Source organism: Cryptomeria japonica, chromosome 8 (genome assembly GCF_030272615.1).
Source record: "Cryptomeria japonica chromosome 8, Sugi_1.0, whole genome shotgun sequence".
In the NCBI taxonomy this organism is placed as follows: Eukaryota; Viridiplantae; Streptophyta; class Pinopsida; order Cupressales; family Cupressaceae; genus Cryptomeria; species Cryptomeria japonica.
This window is the reverse complement of record NC_081412.1, coordinates 662,955,412-662,973,359: the sequence shown is the minus strand read 5'-3', so window position 1 is coordinate 662,973,359 and position 17,948 is coordinate 662,955,412.

Sequence of the window (17,948 nt, the reverse complement as noted above, 5' to 3'; positions counted from 1 at the left end):
ATTGTAAGGTTGCCATCTGTGACAAAACCTTCAATCACCTACAATGTCTCATTGGAGTGTGCATTTGCCAACAATCTCCCCCTTTGGCATTGATGGCAACACTCATGAGAAAATTCAAAAAGTGTGTCCAAAAATTGAAGTCCAAAAATATGTTACCAAAAAAAAAATGTGTGAACTCTCCCTGAGCAGATGAGTCTTTAACTGATTATTTTCTCATACCACTACTCCCCCTTTGGCATCAATGACAAAGGTTGTCAAAGTGTCAATAGATTATGGTTTCCTGTCTCAACCTTGTAACCGGGTGGTTACAATTTGAAAAAGATCCACCAAAATTAAATTTAGGCTTTCAAGAAACTTTTTACTGTCTTTTATTACTGCCTCTATTCTTTGAATTGTACCAGTGAGGTGTTGCATTTGCTCTGTCAGTGTTTTCTGTCCTTGTACTAATGCTTCAGATATTTCTTTCCTTAAACATGCTAAGTAGTCCAACTTTGGACTTAATCTCCATTTCAGTTCCTTAGCCTTGCTTTTTATTTTCTCCTTTCCTCTTTCTAGCTTTAGTAACTCTTCCTCAAATCCTGTTATCTTTTGCTCAAAAAATGATAATGAATCAGATAAATTAATAAAATTGTCAGCTAGCTTATTAATTTCCTCCTGTATCTTGCTCATTTTTCTGTCAATGTCAACTGTCAAAAAGTTTGTCTTGCAAGTGTCTCTATACAAAGTTTTGAATTCCTTAAGTGTGCTACACAGTTCTGGTAGAAGTGTGTCAAACTCCCTTGTACACTTCTTTATTTGATCCTCAAATAATTTTTGTTTTTGTTTTTCTAACTTCTCTTTGAATGCTTATTCCTTTATTTGCTCAACTATCATTCTGTTGTCAGTGATATACTTAGACAAAGTGTCAAGTTGACTCAAAGAATCCTTATTATCTATTTTGCATTTTGGAGCTATCATCTTCAAAATTGGAATTGTGTCATCTATAGATTTATAAGCCTGTGAACTACAATCTGTTATTTTCTTCAAAAAATCTAAAAGAACTTCAGTTACATTAGTTGATTTAAATCCTGTAGAAGAGGAACCAACATTTTGAATTCCACCAGTGGGAGCACTATCCTTGCTTGTAGTGACCTCTGGTAGGTCAGTTTATGTTTCCATTTCCTTAAACAATGGTCTACCTTGTTCACTAGATGTCGGTGGCACTGATTCTATATTTACCTGTTGCTGTTTTGGAGCCTATTGCTCAGCTTGTTGCTCTGTTTGAGTCTCTACCTACTGCCCTGTGTTATAATATGCCTCTTTTCCTTTGATGTTATCAGTGTTAATAGTTACCGGTGGCTAACTAGCCATATCTGTCTTACCAGTTGTGTCTTTATCTACCACAATGTTGACTTTCCGAGTATCAACATCCACAGTGTATAGTACCTCAGAATTAGGATTTATATCCTCTTGTGATACATCCATACTGTCATCTGTCAGTTGATCTTCAGTTGTTGCTACCAGTGGAGTATCTTGAGGCAGTGGGGGTAAATTATTAGTTATCTTTAAGCTTGGAGGACCACCAACCTTGCCTTTTCCCTTATCTTTGTCCTTTTGATAAACTTTGATTGGCTTGGGGTTCTTATACTCTTCCTATTTTTCCTTCTCCACAAGGAATATATCCCATCCATTTGCAGTTTCCTCTGCAACCTCATTTAATCTTCCAACCATTAGTGCAATATACCGGTGTGTAGTAGAGAATACTGACCGGTTGGCCTCTGCAATTAGATCATCTATTTCTTTTGGAGAGTTAACTAGGTAGACAACAAGTAATTTTTCAACTTTGATTTTCTTGTCAAGCTCTACAACAGCTTGTCTTCTTGCTTCCAGTCTCTTGAATAGTTCATCTGGTAGTTCATCTACAACTTGCATTAAGAACTTCTTGTAGATATCCAAGTGTAAAATAACACTGTTTTCAACCTTTTCTTTATCATCAGCTGATAGTGAGTCATATAGTTTGTTGATGCTTTTGAGTTTTCCTTCTTCTGTGATTTCATCTAACAGTTTGTCAATCAGAGGAATATTTTGTTGAGTCTTTTTCTTTGGTGTCAACTTCTTCTTCTTGGGAGTTGTCTTCTTGACCGGGGGCCTCACTGCCTATTGTTTTTGCCTAGTTCTTCTTGATGAAGGGGTGGATACTAGTGAAGGTTCCCTTTTCCTTATAACTCTTTTAAATTTTGCAGGCATATCACTCTCTGAAGAAGTAGCTACTGGTGAAAGGTGAGTTTCGGGCTGTAATGCTTCCAACTCATCTTCAGTGATACTGGTTTGTTTTAGTACATCTTCTTTGATAGCCTTGGCCTGTCTTGAACCTCTCCTCACAGTTGCTTCTACTTTCTTTACTCTCTTCTTGGATTGAATTTGGTTTTCAATCATTTCTGCACTGCCAAATACCTCTTCCTCAGGTTCCTTGGGTGCTTCCAGAAGGGCTTTTGCATATATTTCAATGATGTGGTCATCAGTCTCATAGCCCATTTTAGTAACCCAAATTGTTCTTCGGATCACTGCTTCCATCTAGATCTCATCTTTCTTGATAACAAAGCATATCTCATCCTTATATTTATTCACAATTTCTTGTGACAGTCTGACTCTAGTGTTCATTCTGGCCTTTAGTGGTAGAAAATACTCATTGATATTCTTCTCTTTATTTTCACCCATGTTGTTCAAAAAGTCAGCTAACTGTTTTCCTACCAGTATGTCAAATCCAAGGTTTTTGTTACCTATACCGGGAACCTATTTTGTTATATGTAGCATCAGACATACAAGTAAATTGCCAAACCTAAATGTCTCTTTCTTATCCTTCTTGATTTTTCCCAGATTATCAATCAATTCATCTTTTAACCATTCACATACATCAATTTTCACATTATCTTTAACCATATCATGAGCACTTTTTATGCTGAAGCTGGAAACTGAGTTAAGTCTATTTTCATGAGTTGTTTTGTAGCCTAGAATCATGCTAATGAATCTCACATTTATGTCAATCACATCATTCACCCTTAAAGACCTTTTGTCGGATGTTGCACCTGTTAGGTTCATTACCAGGTCATTTGAGACCTTCTTTGTCTTGTCAGGTCTGTTACCAGTGGAGGGTAACCCTGTTACAACTTTTACAGCTTCCTTGGTAATTTTATGAACCGAATCTAGCCAAAAGAATGCACCATGTACTCTACTCAATACTATCCTTATAACTTCCTTGGGGAAATCTGGAATGCTGAGGATTTTAGTGAATCCTAGGGTTTCAATAATTTGGTGTTTAGGTTTTACATTACCAGAATCATCACAAATAATAGTTTTGTACATGTTCTTGATTTCTTCATCTCCTAATTCTTCTATATGGCAATGGATATAAATTCTAGGGTCTTTTCCAAAAACTACTCCTTTGGAAATTTGGGAGAATGCACCTATATTATCATCCGTCTTTTCTATCTCGGGAACTAGATGAAATACGGGCCTAGGGTGCTTGATTACTTCCACAACAGTAGGGTTTGCTATGAATTTAGGTATAGAGGAGGATGCCATGATTATAAATACCTTTTTCTTCCTTTGGAAAGATTGATTGCTGAGATGCTTTGCTTCTTTGCTCGAAATGCCTAAGCTATGAAAATTTTGCGCTCTACGAATGTTTGAATGCTTGGTGAAGTAAAATGGAGCCAAAACTACTAATTTATAATGTTAATTCACCAACTACCACATTTAATGCATGTCGGTTAAGTAATCACTTAACTTTATTTGTCAATATAGAAGTAATTTCTACTCTTTACCATCAACCGAGGGAATAATAGCATATTTCACATTTGATTGCCAAACCCTCAAAGAAATTTTCTTCAGGTAGATGAAGAGTCTCTTGCCGGTGGAGTGCTACTCTGTTATGCTGATGGAGGAGTATTCCTATCAATATTCAGTTCTGATTTCCTTATTCATTGTTTTGAAAATTCATGGTTAACTTCTTCAACTTTTTCTTTTCCTTTCAAACTAGGACCTTTGTTGTTTACCAATGAGGACTTGCTTCTACAAATTTTAGCAATATGTCCAATTTTGTTACATGCATAACAAGTCACGTTATTTTTCTAAATAGCCTTTCCATATCCTATGTCGGTTTGTGTTCTGCATTGGTTAGATAAGTGTCCAAATCTTCCACAAACATAACATCTAACATTCATTCTGCAATTTTCAGAGTTATGACCAATTTTGTTTCATTTTGAACATTGACCGATGGGTTCATTGGTATTCTGATAACTTCTAGATCTACATTGATTTACTCTATGACCATACTTGTTATAGTTAAAGCATTTGCCATTGAATTTATAAGTAGTAGGTCGTCTTACCAGTTTACTATGATCCTGTGTGTTTGCAGTACCGGAGCTTTCTCCAGCTTCAAAGCCAAGTCCACAAGTGTCACCATTAGGTTTCTGATTCTTCAACAAGTCACCAAGTTCTTCTGAGCTTTTCTTGAATTTTTCTTTATGTTGATTTGCAGTATCTAGTTCTCTTTCTAAAATTTCTTTCTGCCTCATCAGTTCATTGGAGTCATTTTGTGTATGCATCACATCTGTTTTCAACAAATCATTTTCATAGCTAAGTCTGGTGTTCTCATTTGTAGCATCACTTAATCTTCTTGTCAAATCTTCTTCATTCTTCTTCCTATCTTCAATTTCCTTACAAAATCTCATAGTCATATCCTGCATCTCATTCCTTGTTGTCATGTTCTCTTGTTTTAGCTTGCTTATCTGCTCATTAAGAGTTTCTTTTTCATCATTCGCATTTTGCATCTTTTCACAGAGTTCTCTTCTCTTGTTTCTTGCAATGGTAAGATTTTCTTGAAGTGCTTGAATAATTTCCTGAGCTGCCTTTAGATCATCTTCAAGTTTGATATTTTTCAACTTTTCTATTTCAAAGTCTGAGAGAGCTGCTTCCAATTGCTTCATCAAATTTTCCATCTCTACCGGTGTCAAGATCTTCCTCAAGTTGTTAGGCTTCTGAAAATAGAGGACCAGGCTCTGATACCAATTGTTAGGATTCCCACAGATACTGAGAGGGGGGGGGAGTGAATTAGTATCTGACTGGTTTGATGAATTTCTTAACTTAAAACATGTAGAACAAGTTAAAACTGTGTACTGGTAAATAGAAAACAATGCAATAAACAGATATAGAAACAACCACATGAAAAAAACACCATAACACAATAGTTTAACGAGGAAACCCAGTGTGGGAAAAACCTTGATGGGATTTGTGACCCGCAATATTCACTTACTGGCCAATTAGAGAATATTACTATTACAAGAGGGGCCTGCACATGCAGGAAGGCCAACTACATAGAGCTCACTGCTCAAAATGGAAGTCTCACTGACTTACAAAATGGATTATATAAATCCAATGTCTTGTACTGCTTCAAATTAGCATCTACTATGCCAAATCCAGTACCAGTTTATAGCTCTGCTTCTTACATAAACCCTTAACCTATAATTCACATAATAGGTTTGCCTTATTTCACCTAATTACATTCATCCATACTACATCCTATATTCTTACAATGTTCTACAATGATCTCTCTTGTATAAGAGTCATTTTACATCTTTCCAAGTTGTCTTACAATGTTCTTACAATGATAAACAAAATACATTATCAATAAAATTCGTGTCGGCTTCCTGTGTCGGTATGCTTCCTTTCACTACCGATGCTGGTAGTTTGAGTGCCGGTGTAGAATCTGATCTTGCTAGTGCTGGTGGATTACCTTGCCGATGTCATAGGATTGTAAGGTTTCCATCAATGACAAAACCTTCAATCACCTACAATGTCTCATTGGAGTGTACATTTGCCAATAGTTGGCTGAGAAGGAAAACCTTTGCTCGCAACCTAGGTACACACCCAATAGCTAATCAAAATATAGTCACTAAGTCTCACACAATGGATTCTCAATGTTGTATTAGCCGACTCCAAATGCTAATGGGGGCACGATATGGCGAGTAGTCTTGGGGGTAAAACCAGCAGGATCTTGAAACCATGTAGTCACGCAAGCATGATTTAGACTGCGAGGCCCTACAAGATGCTCAACATGAGACACTCCTCATAAATGAAGCAGTGCCACCGATTATTTTGTCTCCTGGGACTTTCACCCCAAAAGCATTTTATTATAGTGAGTTGGATTCCTAGCTTTGGCTGGGCTCACTTGGGTCGCTCCCTCTCACCGAGCCTTAGGGGCTTCTCGGGAGGCAGGCTCTCTAAAGGTATCAACAGATCTCAAACTCTAATAGAAAAAAAAAATCTCAAGGTCCAGATTTCTGATTGTCCGAATGGACAAGAGCATACTCTACTACTCTAGATTTTTCCCAAAAACACCTAAAACAAAGTTCTTTCCCTTATATAAATTGAAGTGTTCCTAAAATGATTAAGAAGATAGAATGTTTGTTTGTATCTCCCGAGGTAACCTGCAAAACAAAGATATCAGTAGTTCGAGTTTATAATCTGTGGCAAGCGTTTAATGATTGAATTCTTTGCCAAGCAAACCTACAAAAATTAAAATCCCAAAATTAGTTGCCAAAATAACATAAAAATAATCATCAAATTAAAATTTTAGCATGCAAACTGTAAATTAAACTAATCTAACAAGAATTTTCATTCTTTATGACAATCCTAGTTATGATAGTTTTGATAGTATTGCACTCTGACATTCATAACTTTCAAACCAAACAAAATGAGGCAAATTGCTTCAGTGAAAAATATAGAAAACTTAGTTTTAAACAACATATCCAAAATTTGTTTCGATCCAACAGTTCAATAAAAAGTTATGCCCTCCGAACAGAGACCATTTTTTATTGTCACAAAAGAATAAGCAAAACGATAGTATTGCACTCTGCCATTCATAACTTTCAACCCAAAAAAATTATGCAAATCGCTCCAGGGAAAATACAGAAAACGTGGTTTGGAACAACATATCCAAAATTTGTTTACATCCAATGCTTTAATAAAAATTTATGCCCTCCAAACAGAGACCATGTTTTACTGTCACAAAAGAACAATAAAAATGATAGTATTTTACTCTATCATTCATAACTTTCAATCCAGACAAACTTAGGCAAATCTCTCTAGTGAAAATATAGAAAACGTGGTTTGAAACAACATATCCAAAATTTATTTAGATCCAATAGTTTGATAAAAGGTTATGCCCTCCAAACAGAGACCATTTTTTACTATCATAGAAGAACAAGCAAAAAGAAAGATCTTTATTTGCAAATTTAACACATGTTTATTAGTTATAAAAACCAAATATCAAATCTATTCAAGCAACATTAGAAACCTTGTGGTCATGGCTTCGAGCCCCACGGTGGGCACCGGAAATGTGTGTGTGAAATTTGGGGAACCTACAAAGGCACAAACACTTCAATAAACCATTATTTGCATGGGTTAGTTAAACAAAAACAACAAAATGAAATCCATTGCAAGTCAACTTATTGCCTCCTAGAAAGTGCGAGTGTGGATTGCTCTCAGATTGCTAAGCTATCCAGTGACTAGACTACACTCAAATGGGGGATTTTTAAATACATGCAACTAGGCGAATGCGAGATTGATAATTAAATACAAGATTGAATGCAAGATTAATTGATTAAGAGAAATGAGATTATCAAGTTAAATGATCAAAGCTCTAAATGAAGCTAAGCTAGATTATATGCAAGAAATTGAATCTTGATAAGAGAAATGAATCTAAGCTAATGAACTAGAAATCTAAATGATTCTAAGATTAAATGAAAGCTAAATGAAAACTAAGTTGATTGATGAATTAACTATGCAAAGCTTCTTCAAAATTTCCTTAATAACCTGCAACACAATATTAGAATAATAACAATGTAAAATTCCCAAGTGCTGATTGAAGAATGAGAGCATGAATTTATAGGAAAATCAAGAGGGAGACCAAAGGCCGGGATTGATCTTTAATGAACAGTCGAGATCGATTCGAAGGAAGCACAATCTAGGTGAAATGGTTTGATTGGACAATTTAATTCCATTGTGGAGAGATAAGATTGAGTTCAAATTAGCAACTCAGATTATTTCCATTTTTATTGAGTTCAGTCGATTTGTTTGCTTTTTTGAATTTTGTGCTCTTAATTTCTAATTTATTTTTCAAATTAATTCCTCTTTCTTGATTTGTTTCCTTTTTTTGAAGAATTATGGAAATTTTTATTTATTTATTAAATATGCAAAAGATATTTAATTAAATAAATGAGATATTTGATTTTTAAAAGATTTTCTATTTTGAATTTTGAATTTGATCAGTTAATTAAATGAGAATTTAATTAATTGTAATTGCCATGTTGCATTTTTATACCTTAGGAATTAATTAATTAGGATCTCAAGATTGATTTAAATTTCAAGACCTTGATTAATTTTATTGAATATAAGTAAATTAGTCGAGATTAGGGGCCCATGGTTTTGGATGACCATTTTTAGGGTATTACACCTTCCACCCACCTTGTGGTTGCACGTACATCTGCTCTTCAGTCTTTTCTTGGTTTGTTTTATGGATCAACATCTGATCTCTATCATCCATGACTGAAACAACATTCAAACCCTTAATTTTAGCATCTCCAAACATGGGAGTGACTATAACTTTTCTTGACTCCTCTTCACTTACCTTCACCAACTCTTTCTTGCCAACCAAGATGATTTTTTTTGCCTTACCTCTTGCTTCTTCATTATCCTGCAATGGGGTTAGTGATAAAGAGACTCCATCCTTCTTAATGGTCTAGGTATTCTCCCCACCATCATAAATTAGTTGTGTATCAAATTTCCATGGCCTACCAAGAAGTAGATGGAAACAATCCATAGGTAGAATGTCACAAACTACCCTATCTCTATATTCACCAATTTGAAACTCAACAAATTCTTTCTCATTCATCAATAAGGACGATTATCATTTTCCCAAGAGGCTCTATATGATGCTTAATGAAGATCTCTTTCTAGTTTTAGTTTGTTTACCATTTCAGTAGACACCATATTAACAGTTGAACCAAAATCTATCAGTATCTTGCATACCTTAACTTTGCATTTGCAATTGATCCTGAACAGTGCTCTACTTTGTGTCTTCTCCTTGTCCTTGGATGTCTTCAAGAGTGTTCTTCTCAACATCAATGCTTCTCCAAAATTTTAAACACAAACATGACTAGGAGAGTTTACACTTTCACCTTCCTCTTCTTGCACTATTTGAACCCTCTTTTCACTTTTTCTTTCTCCTCCACTTGATGTAGAACCTTACTTCTCAGGATAGTTGAATGTGATAGTTTTGATACTTAATATAAGTACAGATCAAATAGCCAACAAGATGAGAGGGGGGGGGGGGGGTGAATCATACAAACTTAACCATCCATAAAAACATTAGATTCAACCTCGGTAACATATATATCAGTCATATAACCAAAACTGTCAAACATGCAAACTTAAAAGCATATGAACAATATAAACCTCATAACACCAGATTTAACATGGAAACCCAAATAGGGAAAAACCACTATGGGATTTCGGACCCACTAAGAAATATACTCTTCTAGAGTATGCTCAGTTAAAAGCAAATCCTATAAAAGATTACAAACACATTGCTAGATGTGACCCGGTTAAGGGATTTCCCTCAGATCTATTAGGATCTTCACTTTGTTAGAAGTGACCTTGTCAAAGGATTTCAAACACTCAATCAGAATGTCACCTTGCTTGAGGATTTACATATAAGACTATTAAGTCCACTCCGTTAAGAGATTTTTTGTCACTTTCACAAAATAACAGTAATAAAAATCTATCTACAACTTCACATCTAAAATGCTAAAGCAGATTCTTATTTGTTCAATACAATCTAGACATAGAACTAATCTTTTCTATCTATTGGGCTTCTATACTCTATTATTCTAATAGGTCTTCAAGCTTTTGTGCTCGGTAATCACTATGTAGTATCCCTGTGCATGCACTTGCCTGCATGCATTGTTTATCAACAGTTTCCTATTTATAAACAATTAGGTAACCGCTTAATCTCCTTGATCACATTTCCCATGATCAATCATAGCCATCAGATCTTCAATCTTGTCCAGGTTCAATGCATCTTTTGATCTGAAAACATTTTACCCCGCCTTGGAACTTGCATAATAGTCTTGGAACTTGTGCCAGGGTATTGCATTTCAATCTAAGTTGTAGATCTTCATGCCGACTTTCCATTGCCTTAGATTCGTTAACAAACTTCTTCCACGGCTTACCAATCATTGATCTGCTCCAGCTCATCAGCTTCTTTCATTAAATACAGCATGTAAACATTTAATGCATTTTGTTATAGCTTGGTTACAACTCGGTAACAACTCAGTGAATACTAAACTTCACTTGATAGACATTCCGCCTTCATTAACCGATAGCAATAACCTTAGGGTTTACCGACTAAGTTCTTTGGTTGATAACATAGTATAGTATTAACCTTTACATTTTACAACATATGTATGATGTTAAAACAATCTAAAACATGATGATCTCATCATTGTCTGACTCGGTAGTAGTTGCCCATTGAATACCTTATTCATCCCTTTATTCATCATATTCTTTCCTGTGTCTTTTACCAACTTCTTCATAATCTTCATATTATACTTCTCAAGATATGGCAACATCATACTAAATTAGAAAATCAATTTCTTGACATCAATGACAAAATAATAATATCAAGATAGTAAAACATCTTTAATCAGTTATATCCATAATCATCAACAACCTTCTCAATATCCTTATTGAAATGCCAATCAATCTTTCATTGTCTGTTATAATGCAATATTGCCAACAAAATGTTGGATGTCCAAACTCATTGCAATGGTAACATATCCCTAAAAATTTCTTTGAACTCCTACCTTCTCCAAACATGCCTCTAGTACCTTTGAATCCACCTTTGGAATCTGCAACTTGTTCTTGGCCTTTGTTCACATCTTCTTGGATTTCATTTTTTTTGCCTTGAATTATAAAATGATCCTCTCCCCCTAGAGGTGTTGCCTATGCCTCTACTTTCCTTATCTTGTCTTTGTTTTATATTTTCTTCCACTCTAATTTCCAATTGAAAACACTCCTCCACTGTCCTTGGGTTTTCCACAACTAGTTCATCTTGAATGTTAAATCTAAGTCCACCAAGGTATCTAGCAACCTTTTCAATGGTCTCATCTTCCATCCTACCTAACCTTATGCTCAACTTGTAAAATTCATTAGTATAAGTCTTAACCCTAAATCCTTTTGTTTCAAACCTTGGAGTTTCTTATATAATTGAACTTCATAGTCTTTAGGAAGAAACTTACCTTTAGTTTAGCAACCATTTTGTCCCAATAAACTATATTTTCTTTACCTCTCTTTCTCCTTTCATCTTGTTCATAGTCCCACCATAACAATGCATGTCCTTTCAGCTTTGTCTTTTCTAACTTTACCTGCTTCTAATCAGGAACATCATCACATTCAAAGTGATTGTCCATAGCTACAATCCAATCTAGAAGCTCTTCATCAGTGAAATTCCCTCCATAAATAGGCAAATCAACTTTCACCTTATGTTTATCACCTTGAACTACTTTTAGAAGTCTGATTGTCCTCTATTACTTAGGGTCCAATTGTTCTTCATTTCCTTCATTCTCTTCTTCCCCTTCTTCTTCCTCGGGTTCACTTTCATTATCCAATGCCACACCTCTTCTTTGATTAGACTCAAGGGTAGCAAGTCTTTCCAACACAACACTATGGGACTCCAATAACTTTGCATATTTCTCCTTCAACTCCTGCAACTCCCTAGCAGTGCCACTATTCTTAGGAGGCATCTTGACTTCACAGCCTCTCTCTCTCTCTCTCTCTCTCTCTCTCTCTCTCTCTCTCTCTCTCTCTCTCTCTCTCTCTCTCTCTCTCTCTCTCTCTCTCTCTCTCTCTCTCTCTCTCTCTCTCTCTCTCTCTCTCTCTATCTATCTATCTATCTCTCTCTCTCTCAACCTTCAACTCTACTCCTTCAAGGGATCTACTTCCTATGCTCTGATACCACTTTGATGGAGAGGTGGTAGGATTCTTAGGGTGTCCTAAAAATAATTTTTCACATCACCAAATGTAGACAATCACATAGGGAGATCTTTATTCCAACTTACCCAACACACTAGGTTCCCTAGACCTAGTCAAAATTGAACCAACCTGGTAAGGACTCACAAAATACTTTGATTCTCAATGGAAGCCATTTAAAATAGTTTAGAACATTGGTACAGACCTTTCCCATGCATTGGAAAATTTCTTTGACATGTAGGAAGATGACTTGCTTCATAACCTACCATGTTCCTAGTAGCCTTCCTTTTTAGGACTAGTTAGAAGTTATCCTTCCTCAAGAAATTTCTTCACAAAATGAAAGTAGTTTTAGATACCCTTTTGGGATTTTTAATTCATATCTCAAAATAGGTATGGGGTCTTTTGGAACAGGTCTACCAAAAATTGGCTTCTATCACTGCACTAGGGCTCCAATTAACCCACTTTTACAAAGAAACCCTACTAAAGTTGCACACAAATTTCAATAAAACACTTACATAAGTTGGTATTCAACTCCAAACCAATTTTTCAACAATTTTTGGGCACCCAAAGTCTTCAATTTGTCTCAAGTTTGCAAACTCTCTATCATACCCTTAACTTTTAGCCTGTCACATGGAGATGCCCGGCCTAGGGATTGCATTTTCTCTCTCCAATCATGACTTCCTTCTCTCTAACCATAAAAATATCAAAGAAGACATCTAACCCTAACATTCCACTAGGTTTGATAATTTTCCCACAGTGGAATGTGGAGAAATTCACACCTTTGTGATCAAACCCTAGGTAGCAAGGGTTTACAGGTTGTTTTTACCAAAACACTTGTATCTCCCTCAATAATGGATGAAAATGGACCAAACAAACAACAAATAAAATTAGACTCACTCCAATTTCCAACCATGTGAGTCTTCAACCTAGAAAGTACCATACAGACAAGTACAAAATGTTGCAACACGACTTAAATAGTAAATTTTCAAAAACATCAGAATTGTTTATATTAGATCTTCTCCAAAATTTATCAACCAACCTTGCATCAACCAAAAGGGAGGAATTTAAACCTTCCTAATTCATTTTCGAATGGTCCCCAACTGATTTTCAAAAAGGGTGACTATTGGGTGCACTTTTACATGTTTTTTTTTTCAACATTAACTTGCAAAGTTGCAAAACAACTTTTGCAAGAATTTACATCTTCTTTCCAAACTTGGTCTAATGACCCCAAATGAGTTAAAATAAACCTAGATACCACTAATTAGGCCCAAATAATACTTTTTACATCATTAGTCACCCTAAGTGACACTTTTACAACATTGAGCAACAATATGACAATATTTTCTCAAATAGGGCCAATGACCAATCCGACTCACCCATTGGTTTTAAAACTTATTACAAATGGTCCATAGGACCTTATTGACTCAAAAAATGACAAAACACATTAAAATCAAATCATCAAGCCTCATGGAGGCATAATAACCCCCTGAGTGCCATTGGGTGCTCATGCACCACTTTTCTTACCTACATATTATTCAGTAAAGGATATATAGAGAATAAATTCTTAAATAACTAGTATTTGTTGTAATATTCTACAATAATAGAAAAGAGTCTAGAAAATATTATAAAATTTGGAGAGAGATCCAAGAACATTTTGAATCCCAAAAAAAAGTTCAACTCGATTAAAAAAATCCAATTTTAATTTCAAATATATGCATTACTCTTTTGAGAAAATGAATCAAGAAATCAATATTAGAAAATTTGCTAGTCTTGGTGACTAAAAATTACATCCAAAGTGAATTTGATATGCTCTTTTCTAACTTTAGTGAGCATTCATGTAGTTGTGAAAATATTGGATAAAACAATGAATATAGTGACATGTACATGATCACTATGTAGTCTTAAATATAAATCTTTAATTTATTAAAAGATTCCTTTAAATATTAAAAAAAAAAAGACAACAATATTAAAGATAAGTACATAGAAGAATACAAAAATTGCCATCTAGATTATGAAAAAGGATACAATTTGGGCTAAAGTAAACCCTAAAACATATTATGGTAATGGATATTAAAATAACTACAATTTGTTGTGCCTAAATTAAAGTGTGTACAATTTTTTGCACTATATTTTGTTCCCAATTTATTAGGCTTGTACCACTAGGTAATAAAGATATACTAAATTACATTTAAAGAATATAAGAAGGAAACACAATATAAAATTTAAATGATAAATCCATGACCATAGGATGAGATCTACAAAATAAGCATGTTAAACACAAAATCTACAATACAAATATTCCAACAACCATAAAACATACAACATAGATATGTTAAAAAAGACATAATATACAAGATAAATAACATTAAGTAATCATATATAATCTCATGTATACACTAAACATTAAAAGATACACAAACATAAATAGAGAACATTGCATGCATGGATGAGAAGAATGTAAATATTTCTAATGTGTTTTGTTTCTAGAACTCTATGTAGTAAAAGAGAAACTATCAACTTCAAATGTATCATAAGTATGAAAAATGCCATGTGTTAGGTTTGAGTCTTTTACTAATAGAGTGGTGTGGTCAAGAGAAAATGAAATAGGTATATCATAAGAAAGATTAATATCATGTACTTATAAAGAAGATCCTGAATTTTAGTCCTCAAAACATGATAATGATTGCCATAGTGACCAAACATCCTATAATGTGCACAAGAAATAAGAGACACGAGATCATGCTTAGAGGATTTACTAAGTTTGATAGGTGGGAAAGTTATAGGTTTTAATTTTAAGAGAATTGGTAAGATATAATTTAGAAGATTAACAAGAGGCATATAAGATCAATATTTAATGTTATATGGATGACAGGAAGTTTGATAGGTTGGAAAAGGCCACACAGGGGGATCATGGATGATGAAGGACGAGATGATTCATAAAATTTGAGGTGAGGATGTTCTAGTAGGATATCATCAACTTAAACAATGTGAAGAATGAAGTTAAGAAAGAACAAAATATTTGAAACAACAAAGCCTACTAGATATGTGGTATTAATTTATCCCATAAAAAGAGGTAAGATAGGGTCATAAATAGATTGGAAACTAAATTATACATGAATGGAAAATAAATGAGAGATAATTGTATTGAGTATATAAGAGATATTTTGGGTAGTTATAAATATTATAATTGAGATAAAGTATTGAAAAACATAGGTAAGTAGTATATGGAATTATTAGGTAATGTGTAAAACTATTATAGTAAAGAAAAAAATTCAAGGTTCTAGGAGAGAATCTAACAAAGATAGAATCATCATAGGTATAGGTTAGGCAAATGGTTGACACATCTTATATGATGCAAATGATTTACTTAGATATTGTACGTTTCAAATCATTGTCTCCATTGTAATAGGAAAGGAATGTTTGATAGTACAAGGAAACAAAGAATATCATAGTCAAGTACATGTAGGATCAATAAAATAATGAAGATTTACCTAGTTAAAAAGAAATTTGCCCTATTTTTTTCATAGACATATGATGGATCAAGTAAATTATAAAAAAAAAAAAAGAAGTATGGCAAGGATGTAACAATGTCTTATGGTCATGGGGAGAGGGAAGAGTTTGAATGGTTGTTATATCAATCTATAAGGAGAGAGGAGAAAATATAATTCACAAGAAATAGATGGTGATGTCTTCCAAGAATGATACGGAATAGAAATATGTCCTCATATATAGGAATGGGATAGTAGATAAATAATTATGAGAAGGATGATCACTATCAATCGTACATGATGAATGTCAACTAATGTGATGTTAAGGAATATAATGGCAATGCTTATATGCTTAATATTATCCATAAGATGGTTTTATTCCTTCAAGGCAAGATAAGTGAGCGAAGAATAAGAGAAGATTTTATCTTTTGAAGAGAAAGGATAAATAAAAGCATGAGTCTCATCATCATCTAAAGAAGAGTAACCAAATACATGAAAAGAAATATTATAAACAAAATTGTGAGAATCACTAATTGTAATATATTATTTGACACAACTTTTGACAGTATTTCTAGAAGTGATTTCCATCATGCTCTTATATCTCTATTTAGATAGTTGATCTTAAAATTCTAACAATAGGGTTTTATCAGTTTGTAACTCTTATTTATATCCTTGAATAAAGTATTTATTTTTTGTAGTCACCTATGAAATTATGTTTTAGGGTTATACCTCTCTCCTAAGTATCATTGAATTTCCTTAGTGGTGCCCCTTTTTACATTCGATTCAAATTCTCATGGGAATAATGAAAATCTATGTTAGTCTTCAAACCTTATTTCCAGGTTCTTGGCCCTACAAAAATTATATTCCATGGTTCGATTATTCATGTTATTTTCCTACAGTTATTTTCTATGTCCCACATCACTTAAATCATATGCTCCATTTCCTTTTTCCTAACATTACTAACTTCACCATCTAGTGAATGGTGCTCAAATCTTTGGGCTAGTCACACCCCATTAGGCATTATCTTGTTTTTGGTTGCTAAGATAACTATAGAAAGGAAAAAATGAACCACTCAAATAGTAAAATAACAACCTCTTGGGACTCACTAATCAACATCTCCACTTGATATAAACACAAATCACAAGGGTTGTCAAGTGCCAATAGATAACACAAGATTTGTCATAGATATCTTCTAATGACCTCTACCAACACTCTACTTAAGGATGCACATGAATTTTAGGGATGACAGTGTGGTGTGTTGGTGTCCTATACAGACAAAGGACAAAGTTTCCTATAGAAAATGTAGTGCGATAGGATGGGTGTTTTTAGATGAAATATACGCTTAACAAGAATTAAATTAACTGCAATTGAGAAATAGAAAGACAATGAAGGGAATGAAAATTCTCACAATGGATTCACAATTAAAGCTTCCAACAATGATTGATCTTCCCAATGAAAATGTTGGTGCTATATTTTAGAGATCTAACATAGTCAAACCCCTATTTTGGTGCTTCCACCTCCACAGATAGCCAGGTAGATAGATAAACCAATAGAAGAGATACAAAATGGAAAGAGAAAATAAATATGCTATGAAGATTAAAAAAATGATGTACAAGAATGAGAAGAGAAGAAATCCCCTTCCACACCCAAAAATAAAGAGATTACTGGATGGGAAAATAGATATGGAATCCTCCACGAAATAATGAGAGTCTCAAGCATGAAGTATAATGATAAGAGCCAAGGGAGTGCTTCACAAATTGCTTATAATGTTGAAAAGTGTGGTTTGAATGTGAGAAATCATGAGTGAGATCAATTAGAGAGCTAGCGAGAGCAAAAATGAAGCTAGAAGGGAAAGATATACAACCTAGAAGTAAAACCAACATCAATGCACATGGAAGGAGGTGTTACGAATTCTTCCAATCAATGCTCCAATGGCCACCTTTAAATTATATATTTATAGGACACTAGTGTGGCACATGTATGTCTCTATGACGCACATGCCTCCATGAGTCGGATAGTCAACAGGGTTAGTAAAAGGACAAAAGAAAGTAGACAAAAGGACAAGAAGGTGAAGGAATTCTTCAATTAGCTTAAAGTGAAGGTGCTTATGTAGCATGGAACTGCACGGGGTGCAATTTATGACATTACAATTAGTCATTGTCTCATGTTTGGTTGCTAATGTTATGATAACCAGTGAACAACTGAGAGGGGGGGCAAATCAGTTGTTAACAAATTATATCAACCAAGCCACTTAATAGCCTTTAACCGGATCACATAAACATTAAGTATCGGAACAGAAGAAACAGATACCAGTAAACAATACAACTTAACAATAAAATAGATAATCAACACAATGCAATCATGCCACATAACACCATGATTTGTACGTGG